This window comes from Bos indicus, chromosome 26 (assembly GCF_029378745.1).
Source record: "Bos indicus isolate NIAB-ARS_2022 breed Sahiwal x Tharparkar chromosome 26, NIAB-ARS_B.indTharparkar_mat_pri_1.0, whole genome shotgun sequence".
In the NCBI taxonomy this organism is placed as follows: Eukaryota; Metazoa; Chordata; class Mammalia; order Artiodactyla; family Bovidae; genus Bos; species Bos indicus.
The window spans coordinates 46510758-46532383 of record NC_091785.1 but is presented as its reverse complement, the minus strand read 5'-3'; positions in this window follow the sequence as shown (position 1 = coordinate 46532383).

The window sequence follows — 21626 nt, the reverse complement described above, 5'->3', positions numbered from 1 at the left end:
ATGCCAGCAATCAGGGGTGAGGAAAGAGTAGACACCTGTCCAAAGGCTGACTCCCTCACCACCCCACTGACAAATCAGGTGACAAGAGCTTTTATAGACAGAGGGAGGGGGCTACCTGTGGAAACAGCACAGTCAGCTCTGACAGTCATCTTGTAACTGATGATCAGTGGTCTGACCAGCTTCATCTTGCTTGTTTTAAGCACAGTTAATCTTCAGTTCCAGGGTCAGTTGGTTTCCATTTCTTTGAGGCCAGTTCTCAGAGTTGTGGCAACTTATGTCATGGCTACAGTCTGGTCATGATACAGTTAACCTCTCCACCTGGTGGAGGTTTCAATATCTGTAAGACAGCTCAGAGGATACGGCTCAGAATATTATCTACAGCCTTGAAAAGGAACTAAAGTTCCTTGACTATGATTAATGACTAATCTATTATTATTTGATCTCCTTTAACTGTTTTCTTTGTTTCTCCATTTTCTCACTTTTCTGATTAAACTTATTCTTTGGCTAAAGTTTTTGCACAGGCTAAAAAGCAGGATGGGGACATGGCGGAGTGGGGTGGGGGCAAGGCAAGGGCCAGAGAGTTCAGCTCCATTTCAGTAACACTTGGGCTATATTGACATAAATGAAACATAGGGTTAAAATACTCCCACCTCTTCCTTTTTCCCCTCCTTACCCTTTTAAATATGACTACTACAAAACTGAAAACCATATATGTGACACATTGGAGATTTGCATGATATTTCTAATGGACAACATTGTTTTACAGAAAGTGATGGCCAAATTGTTTCAGATGAAAAGATAATCAGAGTATGAAGCCAAATACACGGGTGGAGGTTTGCATGATCTTTCTATCATACAACATTGTTTTAAAGAAAGTGATGGCCAAATTGTTTCAGATAAAAAGATGATCAGAGTATGTGGCCAAATACACAGGAAAATGTATTACTTTTTTCCCCCTGGATTTTGTAATGTTTGTGGACTTTTCTGGCTCTTAAAATTTTTTAATTTGTTGTGCTTTGTCATTTTACATAAACATTGAGTTTCATATCTATTTATGTGTTTATAATTCTGCAGTCTTCTTCTTAAAGAAGTACCTCCAGATTGTATAAGCTTCATGTCCCATGAAACCTGGATCTTCCCTGGGATTCAGGCTCCACACTGTGCAGAGGGGCTGGAGAAAACTAACCAGTGCAAAGGTGGGAGCCCTGTAAGTTGATTCAGAGATCTTTTACTATGTTATTTTCAGTTTGTCTCTCATGCGGTTCAAAGCAGCTGTATGGTGGGAGAACGGGGGAGAGAAGGGAGGTGGGGCAGACGGATGGATGGATGGAGAGGGCAGGAGAGATGAGGCTGGAGAGAGGCGGACCACCATGGAGGCAAACACCGCTCTTTATTCCCATGCTGCGGAAAAGTCCTTCCTTTTCATCAGCACTGATGCTAAAGAACAGGAAGGAATGAGTTAATGGAATTCAGTTTATATAAATAGAGCAAGAACAGAGCACCTCTGGAAGGAAAGGAAAATGTTACCATAAAAAAGGCCAAGCAAATTTGCAGGAGTAGTGATGGGGGAGGTCACCCACAGCTCACTGAGGCGTCTGCGTTTACACTGCAGAAGGACAGGCTTGGGAGTTTGCCAGGAAGTGAATTTAAGGACAATGCAGAAAGGCAGGAATGAAAAGAGAGCCAGGTTAACACTGAATCAGAAAGTGAAGTCGCTCAGTCGTGTCCGACTCTTTGCTACCCTGTGGAGTATAGCCCACCAGGCTCCTCTGTCCATGGGATTTTCCAGGCAAGAATATTGGAGTGGGTTGCCATTTTCTTCTCCAGGGGATCTTCCCAACCCAGGGATCGAACCCAGGTCTCCCACATTGCAGGCAAGTGCTTTAACCTCTGAGGCACCAGGGAAGCCCAACACTGAATCAGAGACTTGCTTAAACTTCAAGTTTGTGCCCACTGGAGGCAGGGCTGTGCTTTAGCCCACTAGAATAATAGGAAGTGAGAAAAGAGCAAAAATAGATGCAAAAAGGGAGGCTGGGCATCGCTGAGATATAAGTCAATCCAGAGATGTAGTGTATAGTACGCTACTCTAGCGGTGGACAGCGTGTTATACACGGTGCGTATGTGTCCACAGCATAGTAGGCAGTATCTGCACATAGTCCAGTGCATACCTGGTGCGTATATGCAGCATGCGCATGTGTGGTACACGCATGGTATGTGTATGCACAGTCCAGTGTGCAGTGTGGGCAGCCAGTGGGAGTGGGCACAGCTTTGGGACGAGCAATCATCAACACTGCTGCTTTACCTTCTTTTATATATATATTGAGCTCAAAATGGTACAGATGAACTTATTTGCAAAGCAGAAATAGAGACACAGATGTAAAGAACAAATATGTGGACACCAAGAGGGGAAAGGGAGGGTGGGGTGAACTGGGAGATTAGAATGACATATACATATACTACTATGTACAAAATAGGTGGCTGATGAGAACCCACGGCACAGCACAGGGGATTCCACATGATGCTCTGTGGTGACCTAAATGGGAGGCAATTCAAAAAGGGGATGTGTGTGTCTGTATAGCTGATTCACTCTGCCGTGCAGCAGAAATGAACACAGCACTGTAAAGCAACAATACTACAATAAAAATTAATTTTAAAAAATGTGCCCCCTGAATTTAAACCTTTAGCCCATTCGGTAGATTTGATGGTCATAAACAGAGACAAGCCAGCTGGAGCAACTGCTATGATGTGCTATGAGTGAAGAACGCCGCTATGATGAACGTGAAAGTTGCTCAGTCGTGTCTGACTCTTTGCGACCCCATGGGCTATGCAGTCCATGGAATTCTCCAGGCCAGAATACTGGAGTGAGTAGCCTTTCCCTTCTCCAGGGGGTCTTTCCAACCCAGGGATCAAACCCAGGTCTCCTGCCCTGCAGGTGATTCTTTACCAGCTGAGCCACCAGATGACGTGTCATTAAATCCTCTCGGATCTTCTCCAGAGGGTGCCTGCTGCTGCTAAGTAAGCAGCCCACTCCAGTACCCTTGCCTGGAAAATCCCAGGGACGGAGGAGCCTGGGAGGCTGCAGTCCACGGGGTCGAGAAGAGTTGGACACGACTGAGTGACTTCTGTTTCACTTTCATGCGTTGGAGAAGGCAGTGGCAACCCACTCCGGTGTTCTTGCCTGGAGAATCCCAGGGACGGCGGAGCCTGGTGGGCTGCTGTCTATGGGGTCGCACAGAGTCGGACACGACTGAAGTGACTTAGCCTAGTATCACTTAATTTAACTTTGGTTTCTTGAGTTCTGATCTACAGAAATGTCTTCATTTTTTTTTTTTTTCTGGTTCATGAGGGATAACCAAAGCCCTGCTGTCACATCCCTATCTGCCTGCTGCAGCTCTCAGAATTGCTGCCGCTTTTCCTTTCCAGGAAAAGTGCTTTGCTCTGCATCTTCATTGCATCATGGTGATGCACCCCTCTCTGAGACTGTCTCTTTGAAACTTGAAAGACTTCAAATCCCACAGATTCCCTTCTTTTCAGCTCAAACACAGAAGCTGATGACGGAATAGAGCAGGTGAGCCTGGATAAAGAAGGCCCTGGGAAGACCTCTGGTCATCCCTTCCAGTTGGAGCGGTTATTGGGTAAACCCTTTCCATGGTGAGATTCACAGAACTCTCTCTCAGTCCAGCTCCACGATGATGTCTTTGCAAAGCCCTACTCCAGGTTTACCAGCTAAGCTTCTTAAAGCAATGATGCTGGTATTTGAAAAATCTCCTTTCTTTGAGTTATTTGAAACTTACTTTGAACCTAAGGGTGGTTTCTCAAAGCAGTGTTTTCACCATGAATATCATCACACAACTTAACAACTGTTGCTGTTTAGTTGCTAAGATGTGTCCAACTCTTTTGCAACCCTGTAGACTGTCACCCACCAGGCTCCTCTGTCTGTGGGATTTTCCAGGCAAGAATATCAGAGTGTGTTATCATTTCCTTCTCCAGGGGATCTTTCCAACTCAGAGATCGAACCCAGGACTCCTGGTTTGGCAGGCAGGTTCTTCACCACTGAGCCAACAGGGAAGCCCAACTTAACAATTAACCTCCAGTCTGTTTCCCGGCTCCCATTGAAATAGGACATGGTGATGTAGCTAGATTCTCACTCCTTTGTTTTTTTGCATTTTCCCATGTATAAAAAAATGTATCTGAATCACAGAATTTTATCCTTTTGTAAAGAGGGAACTCTCTCACCAACAGGTTAGGGAATTACATGCATCCTTGGGGATCGCGTAAATTCACATTTAAGCGCATCTCAAGGTTATCCATGGAAAGCACAAATTGGCATCTTCAGAATCCATTTATGGTCTTGGCTTACAAGGGAGACCCAGGAAACCTGTTTACAACATTGCTTTCTGTAATTTGAACGTTCTCTGATTGCTTGAATATTTTTATCAATAGAGCTATCATTTATTGAATGCCTGCTATGGGCATGGCTCCATGCTAAACAATTTCATTTAAATATTACTGCAGGGTAATATATCTGGAGAAAAGCATGATCTGCAGTATGCACTCTCATGTCCATTGTAGCATTGTTTACAATAGCCAAGATATGGAAGCAACCTAAATGTCCGAGAACAGAGGAATGGATTAAAAAAAAAAAGTTGTGGTATATATCTTCAATGGAATATTAGTCATTAAAAAGAATGAAATAATGCCATTTGCAGCAACATGAATAGACCCAGAAATCCTCATACAGAGAGAAATGTCAAAGAAGGCGATATATGGTATGACATCCCTTATATTTGGAATCTAAAATGAAATGATACAAATAAACTTACTTGCAAAACAAAAGAGACTCATTGACTTAGAGAATGAACTTAACGGTTCCCAGAGGGGAAAAGATGGGGAGAAGGGATAGTTACGGGGTTTGGGATGAACACGTACGTATTGCTATATTTAAAATGGGTAACCAACAAGGACCTACTTTATAGCACAGGGAACCCTGCTCAACGCTATGTGGCAGCCTAGATGGGAGGGAGTCTGGGGGAGAATGGATATGTATGTATGGCTAAGTCCCTTTGCTGTTCACCTGAAACTGTCTTAACATTGTTAATCTGCTGTACCTCAATACAAAATAAAAAGTTTTAGAAAATAAATGTTACTGCAGTCTGGGTATAAGCAGAGCCTTATTCAGAAAAGTTTTGTTTTTAATCCTCTTCTGTTCATTTCAAAATTATCTTTAGGTCTCCAAAATGTCACTCAATCTTCACTTTACTGATAAATCAGGCTCTTCAACTAGAGGCAAAAAGGGATCCTTAAAAAGGAAAACCACCCATGTAAGCATTCTAATTCTGAACTGTAATTGGGACCAAAGCTTCATTTTCTGATACGATAATTCAGTGTAATCTACAGGAATGGAAGTCAGCTTGCCTACCCATTGAGGACATGCAGATTTTGCACTGAGTGTGGTGAGAAAGTCCCATGGTTCCTTGAACCAAAGATTTCAGGAGTCTCCAGTCTTGTGGCTGAAAATCACAATCACGGACATAACAATAACTCCTTTTAACTGTTTATGTATATGTATAAGCAGCTGTGTGACAAATTTTCATTTAGAAAATTCACTTTAAGCAGGGCAGTAAGAGAAAGGAAAACATTTGATACTTTAAAATTGTTAATGATGAGTAATAAAAAGAAGCACAAATGAGGTTATTTTGCAAGTTCTGTATAAACAGGGCTTTATTGACTCTGAAATGATGCAAGAATAATAAATGGATATTGGACTCATTTGTCACCGCTGAGGAGATCCTACACTTGAAGCAGTTTATTAATTTTAGACTGTTTCTCCTCACACAACTGGGAGTGTCACACGACAGGGGTGGGTCGTTTTTGTGAACAGCAGTCCTGAGGTGGCAGATACCATTATTTTATCAGTTCAGCTCAGCTGTGTCCAACTCTTGGTGACCCCATGAACTGCAGGACGCCAGGCTACCCTGTCCATCACCAACTCCCGGAGCTTACTCAAACTCATGTCCATTGAGTCAGTGATGCCATCGAACCATCTCGTCCCCTTCTTCTCCTGCCTTCAATCTTTCCCAGAATCAGGGTCTTTTCAAATGAGTCAGTTCTTCGCATCAGGTGGCCAAAGTATATCTGGTATAACAAAAACAAAATTCAGTACATGGAAGGGCTCATAAAAGACCATAGAAAGCAAAGTGACTCTTCTTTAAGTGAGTAAAGAGATTGATTAACAGTATGTATTTTTTAACCTAAGAAAGTGAAACTATTAGTCACTCAGTCCTATATGACTCAGTGACTCTGTGGACTGTAGCCCATCAGGTTCCTCTTTCCATGGAATTCTCCAGGTGAGAATACTGGAGTGGGTAGCCTTTCCCTTCTCCAGGGCATCTTCCCAACTCAGGGATCAAACCCAGGGCTCCTGCACTGTAGGCAGATTCTTTACCAGCTGAGCCACCAGGGAAGCCCCCTTTTTAACCTAGGTTAAAGGATAAACATTTTATTTTCCCCAAAGTTTTGTTTCCAAAGAGCAGCTATTTTTAATGTCCTGGGTTATAAAGTACCTGATGTCTTTAATCACCTGTGGCACATCTGAGTTTAGAGGAGCAGACTGGAGGGCAATGGTAGTGGGTGATACAGAAGAGTGGAATGTGCTTAGACGAGTCTGGCCTGGAGAAGCCTCCACATGGTGTGATGCTCACCCTGGAGCAGCCGCACTCTCATCAGTTTTCACTCACTGGTCTCATTCTCAAGCGCATATAATCTCTTGTAAGTTGGTGCAGCCACTACGGAGGGCATGGAGGTTCCTTATGAAAAATAGAGCTACTGTGTGGTCCAGAAACCCCACTCCTGGGCGTATATCTGGAGAAAATCAGAATTCACAAGACACCTACACCCGTGTTCATTGCAGCACTACTGGCAGTAGCTAGGTCATGAGAGCAAGCTAAGTGCCTATGGATAGAGGAGCGGATAAAGAAGATGTGGTACATATATACAAGGGAATATTACTCAGCTGTGAAAAGGGGTGAAATTGAGTCATGTGTAGAGATGCGGATGGACCTAGATTCTGTCACACAGAGTGAAGTACGTCAGAAAGAGAAAAATAAATATCATATATTGATGAATACGTGTGGAAGCTTTAAAAAACGGTTCAGATGAGCCTGTTTGTAGGGCTGGAATAGAGATAGAGACATAGAGAATGGATGTGTGAACAGAGGGGAGAAAAGGGAGGGTGGGGTGAATTGAGAGATTAGGACTGACGTATATACACGACCATGTGTGAAACAGGCAGCTAGAGGGAGGCTGCCATATAGCACAGGGAGCTCAGCTCAGCGCTCGGTGACAACCCACGGGTGGGGTGAAGGGGCGGGGGAGAAGGAGGTCCAGGACGGAGGGGATATACGTATACACACAGCTGATTCACTTCGTCATACAGCAGAAACTAATATAACATTCTAAAGCGATTACACTCCAATAAAGAGAGGGAGCAAAAAGAGTATATAATCACTTGAAACCCCTTAGGGGCTGTAATTCTGTAATGGGTTTTTAGAAGCGTATTACTTTTGAAATGTATTTCATGTGTAGAACATTTCATTTCTGATCAGTGTACTAATAATGGTTTTATTCAAATTAATTTTACTATAATCTAGGATGTTATTTTATAAACACACTTGGCTTTTTTTCATTAAAATGCATCCTTTCAATTAATTTTAAAAGCCAAGGTATAATTTGACAAAGATAAAAATTTAAATGGCGTCTAGTGTCACCTTTTGGTTAGAGACCAAAAACATACATTGAAACATGGGCTGATGGTTAAATACACACGGCGGCTGTATTCCTTGGATATGACCAGCTGCTTTGACCTTCCCACCTGGAAGGGGGAGATTGGGAAAAGGAGTCCTCCCTTCATCTTTGGCTGCATAAATTCTGCTTCCAGCCCAGCCTCCAACCTCAGGCCCCCACCTGAACCCTTGATAGTAGATATTTCCAAACTCATCCACTGACATTTTAACTTGGATGATCTTTCATTGTGTGCAGCCATCCTGTACTTTATAGGATGTCCTATATTTGGGGGCACCTCTGGTCTGTACCCACTAGATGCCAGGTTCCCTTCCCACAGTCATGTTGGGACAACCACAGAAGTCTGTAGGTATTGCTAGCACCCCATGGGGGACAAACTGTCCCAGAACTGAAGACAGTTCTTTATACCATCATCTGTCTGCTCTCCAGGAGGCCCCAAGCTATAGCCCATGTTCATCCCTAAAATGAGGAGAGGAAATTTCATTTTCTAAAGGCACAAACATGCTAAAATTTTGTTTGAAAATGCTTTGTTTAAAAGATTTCCTCCCAGATACGCTCAAATCTAAAAAGCAAGTGTTTACTTCACACCCATTTTTGCAAAGCACTGAGTTGGTCCATTTTCCTCTATAATTTGTTTTCCAAGTTCTTTTGTTGTTGTTGCTCAGTCACTAAGTTGCATTCAACTCTTTGTGACCCCATGGACTACAGCACACCAGGCTTCCCTGTTCTTCACTGTTTCCTGGAGTTTGCTTAAATTCATGTCCATTGAGCCAGTGATGCTATCCAACCATCTCGTCCTCTGCTGTCCCCTTATCCTCCTGCCCTCAATCTTTCCGAGGATCAGGGGCTTTTCCAATGAGTCACCTCTTCGCATCCGGTGGCCAAAATGTTGGAGCTTCAGCTTCAGCATCAGTGTTTACAATGAATATTCAGGGTTTATTTCCTTTAAGATTGACTGTCCAAGCTCTTTTCATGTTTCTTCATCAAACAAATAATTTCTGAATACAGAAACAGCCTACATGAAGAATATCTTATTTTGCCTTTAATACTTCAAATTTTCCTTTGCAAAAACCACGCTTTTTATAAGAGGCGAGAAAGACCTGGAGCTGCCAGTTTATTTAAACTTGTTTCTTTGTATTTATATTACCATTATGAAGATTTGATTTTGCGAAATTTGGTGAGATTTCACTCTACAATTTTTCCGCTGAAAGTGCAGCGTTATTAATCTCAGAGAAGGGAGACGTGTACAGAGACCTCATTTTATTTGTTCCCTGCAGTGTCACTGTGGACTGTGAATAAAGGACAAGTGGCTTGTGATGCAGGAAGCATCTCTAAACAGCCCTTACATAGAATTAGCCACATGCAGATAGACCACTAGATACATCATCTAACTAATAAGACCAAGAACGAAATGTCATTTGCTTCTAAATAACCTACGCATTCACCTTGCTTTCCTTTATAAAATCCTAAGAATTAAAAGGCTTTGCTAACATTTTTCTGAAAATAAGTTACAAATCTGGGAGGTCAAAATGGAATCTTTTTGTTTCATCCAGCTATTTTAAAATAAGAAAGTGTATCTTCATAATTAAATCTGCAGAGTCAGGAAACAACCAGTTCATAGAAATGCTGCCAATGCAAGGAAAGAAAAAAATAGCTTGAGCTTTCCAAATAAACAAATGGCTCTGAGAATGTCTTCTTTTAACTGGTTGCCTCTCCAAGTCTTTTCCACTAGGACTCGTCCTCCAAGACGTCTTTGTAGTCAGGTTTCTCTTTGGGTTGTTTACAGCCAACTTTGCTATGTAGAGAAAACTCAGTTTTTTATTTTTGGTTGGTAAATTTTTGTCCATCTACCCACCCATCTTATCCAATTATCCATCTCTCTATTCGATTATTTATCAGACATCAGTCCAATGGCTTCTCTTGGCCTCTGTGGGATTTCTTTATGCCAGGGGCCATAGTAGGTGCACAGATTGAGAAATCGGATAGATGCTCTTGTTATCACAGGCTGTACAGTCCTAGTGGGGGGCAGTGTCTACATACCCCGGGCTTTTTAAGACTACCAGAGCCGTGTCTCTCATAGAAGAATTAGGTATGTATCTAGTAAATGTGGTTTATGTAGAACTGGGGAGCTCAGAATCTTTGTGTTTGGAAACGGGTGTCCATATGTTACAAGCATTAGCCAGCCCCCATTCTCTTGTTCAAGTCTGCCTGCAATGCGGGAGACCTGGAATCGATCCCTGGGTCGGGAAGATCCCTGGAGAAGGGAAAGGCTACCCACTCCAGCATTCTTGCCTGGAGAATTTCATGAACAGAGGAGCCTGGTGGGCTAGAGTCCACGGGGTCGCAAAGATTTGGACGCGACTGAGCGACTTTCACTCATTCATCCTCTTGTTTTCAATTTGCAGCAGTGGCAGCAACAGGAAGCAATTTCTTCCCAACTTAACGTCTTATGCTCATTTGCTTCTGTGCCCACTTGCCAAGCCCTTTTGAACAATTGTACAAAGTTCATGAATCTGTCACTTCAGGATATGCTAATAAACAATATCAACCCCAGCACCTTTCTTGCCACAGAATTTCTCGGACATTCCAGTGGCTTATTCAGTGGAATCAAATTTGGCAAAGGGAAGGAAATACTAGAGTTTATTTTCAAAATTCAATTCAATTTTCTAGTCTAGAAGTAGTCATCTTACAGAACAATCAACTGAAAGAAAATCTTTTCTTCTCAAAATGTTAGCTCACCAGAATTCAGTAAAAGACAATTTATCCCATGAAACATTCTAATATTAAGCAGCTTCTAAAGCATTTTACCTGAGTATCTACCAATTAAAATTTCCTTGACTATTCCAGGAAATTGCCCAATTACCCACATCATCACTAGCACTCTCTCTGCTCATCCCTGACTCTCCCCACTCCTGGAGTCACCCCATAAATACACGCACATCAAACACACTGGACTTTGACTAAGAAAATTCACAAACAAAGCAACGCAAAGAACAGCAACAACACAACCTTTTTTAGCAGTATCAGACTGATTCTTTGGGCTCTTTAGAAGCCTGCCAGCCCTCGGGATAGGTCCAAGGAGGATAAAAAGAAGGATAAGCCACAGGCCATCTTGAAACCGACCTCAGTAGGGGAGGTTAAGATGCAGAGTTATTAATTGGGAACTGGGCCAAGGGGGAAACAGACAACCAAGTTTTTGTATCTGTCATAGCTTTAGAAATGGGAGTGTTACTGTCTCCTGGTGGCTCAGTGGAAAAGAACCCACCTGCCAATGCAGGAGACATGGGTTCGATCCCTGGGTCAGGAAGATTCCCTGGAAAAGGGCATGGCAATCCTCTCTAGTATTCTTGCCTGGAAAACTCCATGGACAGAAAAGCCTGGTAGGCTACAGTCCATGGGGTCGCAAAAGAGTCGGACACTACTTAGGGATATCTCAACAACCACAACACATAAAAAGACATCTTACTAAGAAAGCATAGCTTTTCTTTTAATCTGGATTTGCCCTGAGACACCCAAACTCCAAGTAGACTAGGGTTTGAGTCTCAGCAGCTGGGAAACACACTGACTGCCCCCACTGAGCTCTGGGTGAGGACTTTGGGACGGAAACACAGTCTGGAGTGTGAGGAATTCCAAATGTGGAAAATGAAAGTGGATTCTAATGGTGGAATTAACTTTAAGGTCCTGATTCATCATTATTCATGTCAAGGGAGTTTTAAGTCCGTCTAAAACAGATGGGTGAGCACAGACTTCTTTTTCGAGAGTCCTTCAGTTTGCTAAAGTGAGCTCTCCGCTGACTGGCATGGCCCAGTAGCCCTTGGCTGCATATAAATTTGGACAGAGAGCATCTTGGCACGTTGACAGTAGTTAAAAGAGTACCTGGCAGATGGCCCGATTGGTTCAAGTCAGAAATAAACGGGGTTTGGAGAAGTTCTCACTGCGCCTGAGCGTCTCACCCATCTGAACTCCAGGAGGGCGGAGGTGGCTCCTAGTTGCTAAATCTGCTCCACCAGGTCTGCAGGGAACCCTGAGGGAGGGGGTACCTGGCTGCCCACACAGGGCGAAGCAGGAACTGTCAGAAGCAGCTTCTCCTGTCTGCTGGGGCTAGAACCACATCTCCTGTCTGATGTGGTTGACACACAGTAGGTGCTCAATAAATGTTTAAAGCCAGATTTATCCTCTGCTGGTGACCCAGTCTCATTAAAGTGGAGAGTCTTTGTCTTGCGCTCTGGGGAATACTCGTATGGCTCGTAAGTGGGGTCAGTGTCACGCATGGAGGGGCCTCAACTAAGCCCCGCACATTTGTACCCCAACTCCTACTCATTCCAATAATTTCCACCTTTGATCTAGATGTTGTCCACTGGGAAGTTGTGTAGCAGCTCGATTCCAGTTCCCTGGGTGAGTGTTCTAAGGTAGAAACCCCCTGGCGCAGGTCAGCTAGGGCAGGAGTCCCCAACCTCTGGGATGTAATGACAGATGATCTGAGGCGGAGCTGATGTAATAGAAATAAAGTGCCCAATAAATGTAATGCACTCAGATCATCCCCAAACCTCACCCACTCCCAACCCATCCATTAAAAAATTGTCTTCCATGAAACCTGTCCCTGAGGCCAAAAGGTTTGAGGACTGCTGATCTAGAGTCTAGATTCTAGATGGGCATCAGTCTTTGACCCATTGAATATTTCCGTTGAGTGTAACCCCCTGAAGTCCTTCCCTACGAGCTCACTGGAGCTCATTAAACCCCCACTGGAGGGGGTTTAATGTGTGGCTCAGGGCTCACCTTCAACTAAGGGTTGAGATTTCAGGAGCAATGTGATTATCACCCAATGAACTGGTGTTGAATTCAAAGACTGCCCTTGAATCTTGCCAATCAGTTGAAGAAGTTGTGCTCCATCAACACTTTGTTTATAAAAAAATATGACTTAGCTAAGGGTCAGGCACACAGAGTTCCCTGATAGCACAGACACGCTGAAGAGTAGAGGATTTTATGAGTCCCCGTCATTCTTCATTTGCCATTTTAAGGTGTAATCATTTTTTTTTTTTATGAATTGATTCCCTTTTGTGCTTTTTTAAAAGCTGTCATTGGAAGTTTATTTGGAGGAAGTAAAAACTTGTCCTCGGTGCAAACTCTTGAACTGGAAGCCATTTTTCAAGGGAATATGTCACTTCCTGGGCCAGTGTTTGATTACAGAAAATAAAATCGGCCCACACAAGTCAGTTTAACTTCCTGCCATTGTCGTGTTGGCTCAAATGTTCTGTTTATCAAAATGCAACTTTTGCCTGGTTCCAGCTGCAATGAATTCTCATGACAGAAAGGACTACAAATTTAGCTCTTGCTGAGTTAGTGCCATTCTTCATTTGACCTGTTAAAGCACTGTAATTTAAAAATTATATTTTAGATTGGGAACTTGAAATGGGTTGCTTTTCAAAGGGAAGTTAGAAGTCTAACCTCGAAACAAATGAAAATATACCAGATAACGAAGACATTCGGGGCTTCCCTCATAGCTTAGTCGGTAAAGAATCTGCCTGCAGTGCAGCAGACCCAGGTTGGATCCCTGGGTTGGGAAGATCTCCTGAAGAAGGAAATGGCAACCCACTCCAGTATCCTTGCTTGGAAAATCCCAAGGACAGAGGAGCCTGACAGGCTACAGCCCATGGGGTTTCAGAGTCAGGTACGTCTGAGCAACTGTCACTGCTGCTCAAGAGGAAGGGTTAAAATTTGACATAACCTCCTGCTCCTTCTGCCTCTGTAACTCAGCTTGCCCCTTGCAAAGTCTAGATCACGCAGGTCACATAGTCTCAGAAAGTGGGGACTTGCGATACTAGGAACTGGAGTTTATCTCACTCACCCTTGTCCTGCTCTTTGCAACCACCCAGCCCCTGAAAACCTGCCTAATCATGCCTGTCTAGGCCAGGCATCCCCTCCCCATCTTGACTGCTGTTCCCATGCGCGAGTGAAAGCCCTTAGTTTAAACCAGCCAACTGACAGCTAGCGTTGCCCACTACAGTCTGTCTGTAAAAACCCTGTAACCCCTTTGTTCGGGGCTCAGAGTTTGGAGTATTAACTCCTCTGGGCCCGCTGGCGTAATAAACCTGGTTCTCCAACTCTCCTAGCGTGGTGCTTCGTTTCTCGAGTACTGGTTTCTGCAACACTACTACTACTATTGAAGACATTCAGAGCCTTCTGAACGAGGATCAGAGCCATCACTAAGGACTGAGGCGGACTTCCCTTTGACTCCGAAGCTTCAGACATTGAGCTTGCTGTACCAGAGCGTGCTTCCAGCACAGTCAAGACACCAGAGCCAGCAGCATCAGCCAATAAAGAAGGCATGGATGTTCTTAGAAAGTTATCTGAAAGATGGATTTTGTCATTGTGGCAAAGCAAATATGCTTAAATCTTATTGTCCCCTGTTCAACAAAACTGAACAATAAATTATATCAAACCAAGATCATGATGGGATATGTGAAAACAAGACTAAGCTATAAAGAAATCTGAGAATATTTTTGTAGCTATAAAGGGGAGTCTTTTAACTAGAAACAATGAATGAAAAGTACAAGCAAATAAAACAAAAAGAAGTTGCTTGTCTCTTGCATCAAGCTTGATTTCAGGAATCACTTGAACAGTGAAATTTACATTTTAGGAGAAAAACCGGTGAAGCTCTGCCCTGTCAGTATGATGGATTCTAGTTTGGGACCAAATACAAGCCGCTTTGCTGGAAACATACCATTCTCAAACCACATGAGAAGAATGCATTTTATTCTGATTAAAACTCACCTTTGCACAAATAAATGGCTAAGAGATGGAATTTAACTCAATACTTTCCTTTGCAGTTGGCTGATCCCTTTACATCGATCTATGTTCACAGCAGTGCTTATGATGATGATACCTATAAACATTAATTTTGCCACAAAACACCCGATGGTTAGATGTGGTGCAGAAAATTTCAACAGTTGGGGACCATTTTTCTAGTAATTGCAGAACTGACTGGAAAGAAAATGATGTGCATTTAGATGCACTGACCAGTAATAACGACAGCTGAGGTTTCGGTTTGGGTTCCTGAGAGATGCAGATGCCTGTGAAAGTAGTTTATGAAGTGGTCCCGGGAGAACTGATACGGGAATGAGGAGGCAGGACCAGAAAGGCAAGGGCGTCAAGTGAGACGAGCATTGGATGAGTCCCCAGAAGTATAACTTGGCTCAGTCCCTGGGGGAAACTGTGCAGATACGTACAGTCCACCCTTGAAGACGCAGGGGTTAAGGGTGCCCACTCTTGGTGTAGTTGAAAATCTGAGTATAGCATATCATTGGTCTTCCATACAAGTGGTTTCTCTATATGCCTGGTTTTACATCCTCAGATTCAACCAACCTGCAGATCCCTTAGTCTTGTAGTATTTACTACTGAAAAAAGTCTGCATGCAAGTGACCCCCAAAGTTCAAAATCCTGATGTTCAAGGGTCAACTGTAGTTCACATCTCGAGTCATTCCTAGGAGCGTCAAGAAGGCTGAAGCCCTTATGCTGCTGTTTAAGGGCTGACCCTGGGGGATGTAAATTCTCTGTATATAAATAAAGTAGCCTGCCACCACAGCCCTCCAACAAAAAAGCAAAGACACTACCTAAAAGGATAGAAAGGGAGGGCCTCCCAATGGCTTAGCGGGTAAAGAATCCACTTGCAATGAAGGAGACACAGGAGTCACAGGTTCGATCCTTGGTCCAGGAAGATCCCCTGGAAAAGGAAATGGCAACCCACTCCAGTGTTCTTGCTTGGGAAATCCCATGGACAGAGGAGCCTGGTGGGCTACAGTCCCTGGGATCACACACAGTCAGACATGTCTGAGTGGCTGAGAGAGGTTAGGAGTGAAACAGGTGTGCAAAGAATCAGAGGAAATGGGCATTATCGATTCTAAGGCCCACTGCACTATCTAAATCGCACATCTCCCTCAATTAACTTGTGCTTCGATTCCTGCGTGTTTATGGCAGGGTCTCTCCTAGTTGCCTGGTCGATATCCTTTCCCGTTCCCCTCCCTTCCCTGCCCCCTGCTTTTCCTCATTAATGGGGCCTTCATTATGTTTCAGGCACCAGGTCTCCTGCTAAAACAGACACATTTCCAGACTTTCTTGCAGTTACCAGTGGCTGAGGTGATGCTTCTTCACCTCCCTTCCTTCTCCTCTTCTGCACTGAGGTCAGCCTGCAGGAACATTTCATAAGAGGAGACAAGTGTTCTGATGAGGAGGACGGCCACAAAGGCAGTGCAGTGTAAAGATGGAAATGCAGAACTGCCTAGATCCTGGAGGCACCTGACCAGCCTTATTTGGTGGCCTCCTACATTTTTATGTTGTGGGTGAAATAAATCCCAAGCTAAAGTATTGCAGGTCATTATTTTCAGAGTGTTATTTGAAACTGGAAGTATTCTTAACCAAGGCAGCACTAAACACAGTGGTTAAAGCGATATATTGAATAAAATAAACAGTGCTTTTTGGCTTGTTTTTGGTCAAATTTTAATAAAATGGGAAGTGGCCTTGAATTTTTGTCCTGATCCATGAATATTAGCTGATTGTGATGGGGAAAGGCACTGGTCAGGGTTTTCCTCTTCAAGGCCAAATTGTTTTTCTTCAAGGAGAAAAAAATAACAGACATCACTTGGATAAAGGGAATGAATTCATTGTTCATCCAAATGCTAAAGAGTAGCTCACTGAGATGGTTTATTTTAGCAGATGTTTAACACTCTTAATCAACAATTTCAAGGGAAATTGGAATACATTTATTGCAGATGACAAGATTGTTGAAGATGAGCTTGGGAATTGGATGAAGACAATTGATCATGAAGGGGATTAATCATTGGAGACTGTTGGCTCATTTACATGTGATGAGGCACTGCATTTGCAGCAAAATAAAGTAGATCATCAGCTGCCTCTCCTCACTAAGAAACAGTTGTGACGGTCGCGTGAAGGACTGACCACGATGCACTCCTGTGCGCAGCCCCCAAGCCCCTCATTGTGTACCTTGCAATGGGTGAAATCGTCAGCTTTTGCCACCAGGCTCCGAACTCCAGAACAGTTGAGGGATCCCTTGTTTCATTCCTTTGGCCACACAACAAACTTGCAAATATGGAATGAATAATCACAGAGAGGATCGGAGACCCCTTCAGTCTGCCATTTGTGCAAGCAATTGGCCTCCAATCAAGATAAGGTGTTTTTTGAGATCCTCACTAGACGCAGCCTAGACTTTGCACAGTACGATAACCTGGGCAGCTTTGAGGGTGTCTCTCATCAGAATTACTCTAGAGCTATGGATAGAAAAGTGATAAAAAAACAAAAACCAAAACACTGACGCCATTAATATTCAGGCATTTACGCTAGCCTGGATTCTTGAGATACTGAGCTAACAGGTCAGGAGGTAAAAGGACCTGGATATGGAACCTGATATGCAGAGACAGCTTTTTTGCAGTTCAGTCCAGTTTGGGGAAATTGGCAGAATCACTGCATTAACATTTCATCTGTTAAACAATGAAGCAAAAATAAAATATTTTGTTTCTTTGTGATATATTTAAGCTATTATTTTTCATGGTAAAGCATGCATAAATCCTGAACTGGGATACAGAATTTACTTGTAATTGAGCGGCAGCAAGAAACCCCCAGGGGAAAAAACAACTGAAAAAACCAGAAGATGTTAAAATTTTTTTCCATGTAATTATTCTTTAGAGTAGAAGGAATCACTGGTATGCCCAGGGTTATACAGGGAAAGGCAAAGAGGCCCCGGGGATATAAAATTTTCCTGAAAGTCTAATAGTTCTGAAAAACTAGCATTTTATATATTAACTTTCTTTTAATCTATAAAAACCAGACTAACAGCACAAATATTTTGAAGGAATAAGAGTTACATAAAGCGTTTTTGTTATGCAACACTAAATTCTAGTACTAAAGGATTGGCAGTTACATGCCTTTCATCCTCTTGTTTATAAAAGAGAGCAATTCAAGGGGAAAAGAATGCTATTCAAAAACCATGCTGAAATAATTGGACATCTATACCCAAAACATTGGGTATAAATAAACATTGACTTACATTATACTACATACCAAAATTAATTCAGGTGGATGGTTCTAAATGTAAAACCTAAAATCTTAAAACCACTAGAAGAAAACATATGAGGAAACCTTTATGATCTTGAGGCAGGGAAGATTTTGGATACAAGCAAAAACAAGAGCCATAAAAGAAAAAAAAGATAGTTGAAATGCTCTTTGAAATACATCATTTAAAAAATGAGAAAACAAGCCATGGACTGGAAAAACATATTTTCAAAACACAAAATTGATAGAGTACTTGTACCCAGACTATATGAAGAACTCACAAAACCCAAAAGTATTAAGAAAAGAAACAACACCCATGGCTGAAAGTTTGGCCAAAAAGGACTTTACAAGATAGATGGATAGAAAATAAGAACACGAAAAAATGGCCAGCATCATCATTCATTAGGAAAATGCCAATTAGAACTACAATAAGATCCATGGCATTCCTTGCTTAACAACTTAAAAAAAAGAAAACAAACAGTATCGGGCAGCAGGGATACAGAGGAAGTGAAGCACTTATGTAGTACAGAGGGGAATTCAGCACTTGAAAGGCAGCTGAATAGTCTTGTATAAAATTAAACAGATACTTGGTTTTAGTCCCAGGAATCCCAAACCTATATATTTGCCTAAAAGAAATTAGGTGCACAAAAATCTGCACACGTGTGTTCACAGCAGCTTTATTAATCATCCCCTAAAACTGGAAAAAACTTAAATGTCCATCCACTGGTAAATGTATAAACAGATTGTATTCCATTCATGTGACGGAATGCTACTCAGTGATTAAAAGGAACCAACTGCTGATAAGTACAAAGACATGGGTGATTCCCAAAAGCAATGCTAATTTTAAGACGTTAAACTCAACAGGCTACTTACCGTATTATTCTGTATTTATATGACATTCTGGAAAAGGCAAAACCGTAGAAATACAAATTAGATCCGTAGCTTCCAGAGGTGAGAAGGGGCCAAGGACCAGTTATCCAAGGCTACAGGGGATTTGTGGTACGATGGGAGCACCCTGTTTCTTGAAACTACCCCCACGTAGCTTCCTTATTACATGAGCTTGTCAAATGCATAGAGCCACACACCTAAACAGACTGGCTTTCACTCAAACTAAATCCCCCACAATAAACCTGTGCGGTGAAGAAGGGAAAAGACTTGATAACCAAGTGCAACGTGTGACCTCAATTGGATCCTGAGCCAAAACGAGAAGCACATGAACAACATTAAAAAAGGAAAAAAAAAAAAAAAACCAGCTGTAATGACATTATTGGGACAGTTGAGGGGAAAAAATCAATGAACTGTATAGTGGTTCATATTATTGTACAGCATAAACAGTGAATTTCTTGGACATGATAAGTTAACATGATTGTGTAAGAGAGTGTCTTTTTTTTTTTTTTTTAGAGTTTCAGGCTGCAATTTTGAGGAGTGAGCAAATATCATTGTGTGTGGAGGTTACTTTCCAAAGTTTTAAATTGTTCAGGAAAAAGACTGTGTGTATGTGTGTGTGTGTGTGTGTGTGTGTGAGCGTGTGTGTTTGGGAGGAGGGCAAGGGAGGAAAAGTATATGAGCAAAATATTTACAATTGGTCAAATTAAGTGAAATGTTCATTATGCTATACTTTCTATTCTGAGGGAAGGTTTGAAATTTTTTCGAATAAAGACTTGGCAAAAAAAATCTGTTAATCCTTTTCCATCCAACCAGTACCCTTGAACAAATTTATCCTAAGAGATTAATTAAAGTTACACACAAAGATGCATGGGAAAATATACTTAACACTACAAGATTCATAAAGCTAAAATTTAAAATGTCTGAGATGTCTAACAACACATGGCCCCGGACACAAAGTGCTGCTCAATACATTTTATTGAAAAAAAAAAAAAAAAGCATTGCACTAAAAAAATAATGGATAAATAAATTACAGCATAATAATGTAATGGGATAACATGCAAACATTAACTGTTTTGATAAATATTTAATGAAGTGGCAAATGCTTATGGTATGTTAAATGAAAAAAGAAAATCAGAATGCAAAACCTGTATATATTAAGCTATATTCTCAAAATACTCTTAAAAAAGAAAAAAATACATGGAGTGAAATTAAACTAAAAACTTAAAGAAGGTTGACTCTGGTGATAGGGTTTATCTTTCCTTTATAGTTCATTCTATTTCCAGTTTTCTACACTGAGTATTTTCTTTTCTTTTCTTAACCTTTGAAAAAAAGTGAATTTAGCAACAAATGTATCCAGAAGAATGTCTTAAAACAAGTGTTATAGGTAATGAGACAACAAGGAGGAGCTGATAGCAACTTTGTTTGAGTTCAATATAGGCACAGGGAATTAGCTGATTCACAGTAATCTACCCCATTATAGCAAAACTTCTGGACTTAAATTGAGTTGCTACCTTCACTGAGAAAACATTTTCAAATAGGCTTTAATACAATGATAGCACTTTCTAATTTCGTATTACTCTTATGATGTAAAAACAGCATGAAATACAACCTTCCATCAGATGAATCCAGAAGCAATCCAGTTCTGTTTTCCCAGACTTCTCTTGGGGACCCCCTTGACCCCGGCCATGCTCTGCTCTAACCTGGGTGGCAGTGCAGAGGAAGAGCCTCCTTCCAATTTTCTTCCACCTCCAGACTGTTCCTGTGCCAGCTGAGTCACTTCAAAGAGGGGGAAAAAAAATTTTTTTAAAGAAATATGGCTCAAAGGAGTATTTACAAATTTTCCAAGTGGAAAATGTGTAAAGGTGCAGAGTTGTTTGTCAAAATCTCCCAGCCAGGGGCAGTCCTAGCACCTGAATCCTGTCCCCTCAAATCAAGTTTAGGTCACTGCATGGAAGCCTGAGGGCCCTGGATTTCAGGAAAAGGTCCTTTTGTGCAGCCAAGGTTGTTGCGTCTCCTGGAAGGGGAGGGCTGTGCCAGGGCCCCGGAGCATGCAGGAAGGAACTTGGCAGACCCGAAGCACAGTAAGACGTGCTCAAGGTGTGTGTCTGGAAGTCACGGTCCCGGGGTGATGAAGTGGAGGCAAGAGCATCTAATTTGGGAAAACTGGCCTTCAGGAAGGACTTTCCTGGTGGCTCCGATGGTAAAGCGTGTGCCTACAGTGCTGGAGACCTGGGTTCGATCCCTGGGTCCGGAAGATCCCCTGGAGAAGGAAATGGCTATCCACTCCAGTATTCTTGCCTGGAAAATCCCGTGGACAAAGGAGCTGGTCGGCTACAGTCTTCAGGAAAGTGCTGGGGGTGTGTTTGCTTTGGGGATTTGATCACTACGGTGGAGGAGAAGCTCCAGCCGCCCAGACTTTGGACAAGCAGAGCCATGAGAGCCAAGCGCACCCTTCTATGTCTTGGAGAATCTGCTGGGAGGACCAGACACCCGTGGCAGCGAGGACCTGGGATGCCTGTTAAAGAGCTGGAACCATTTAATAATTGATCACCATCTCTTGCTAAAACTAATACCATGAATTCCTTTAGGTCTTGGTATTATTAAAGTGTCAGGCTACCTGGGTGTTAGAGAAAAGGTTGGCAGTACCCCAGCAAAGTTTTCTAAGCAAATTATCCTTTTAAAAAATTGCAAGACTTTTTTTTTTTGAGATAAAAATTTTTGAATAAAATTTAAAAAAAAAATTTTTTTCTGGGAGTCACTGTGAAAGCCTGAGAGAAACTCAAATTGTTTGCTTTGCACCTCATTTTAGAATTAATTCTACCATGAAATTCAAGTCCCATCAGTCATTTATAATACCGTGACATGAACACTTATCC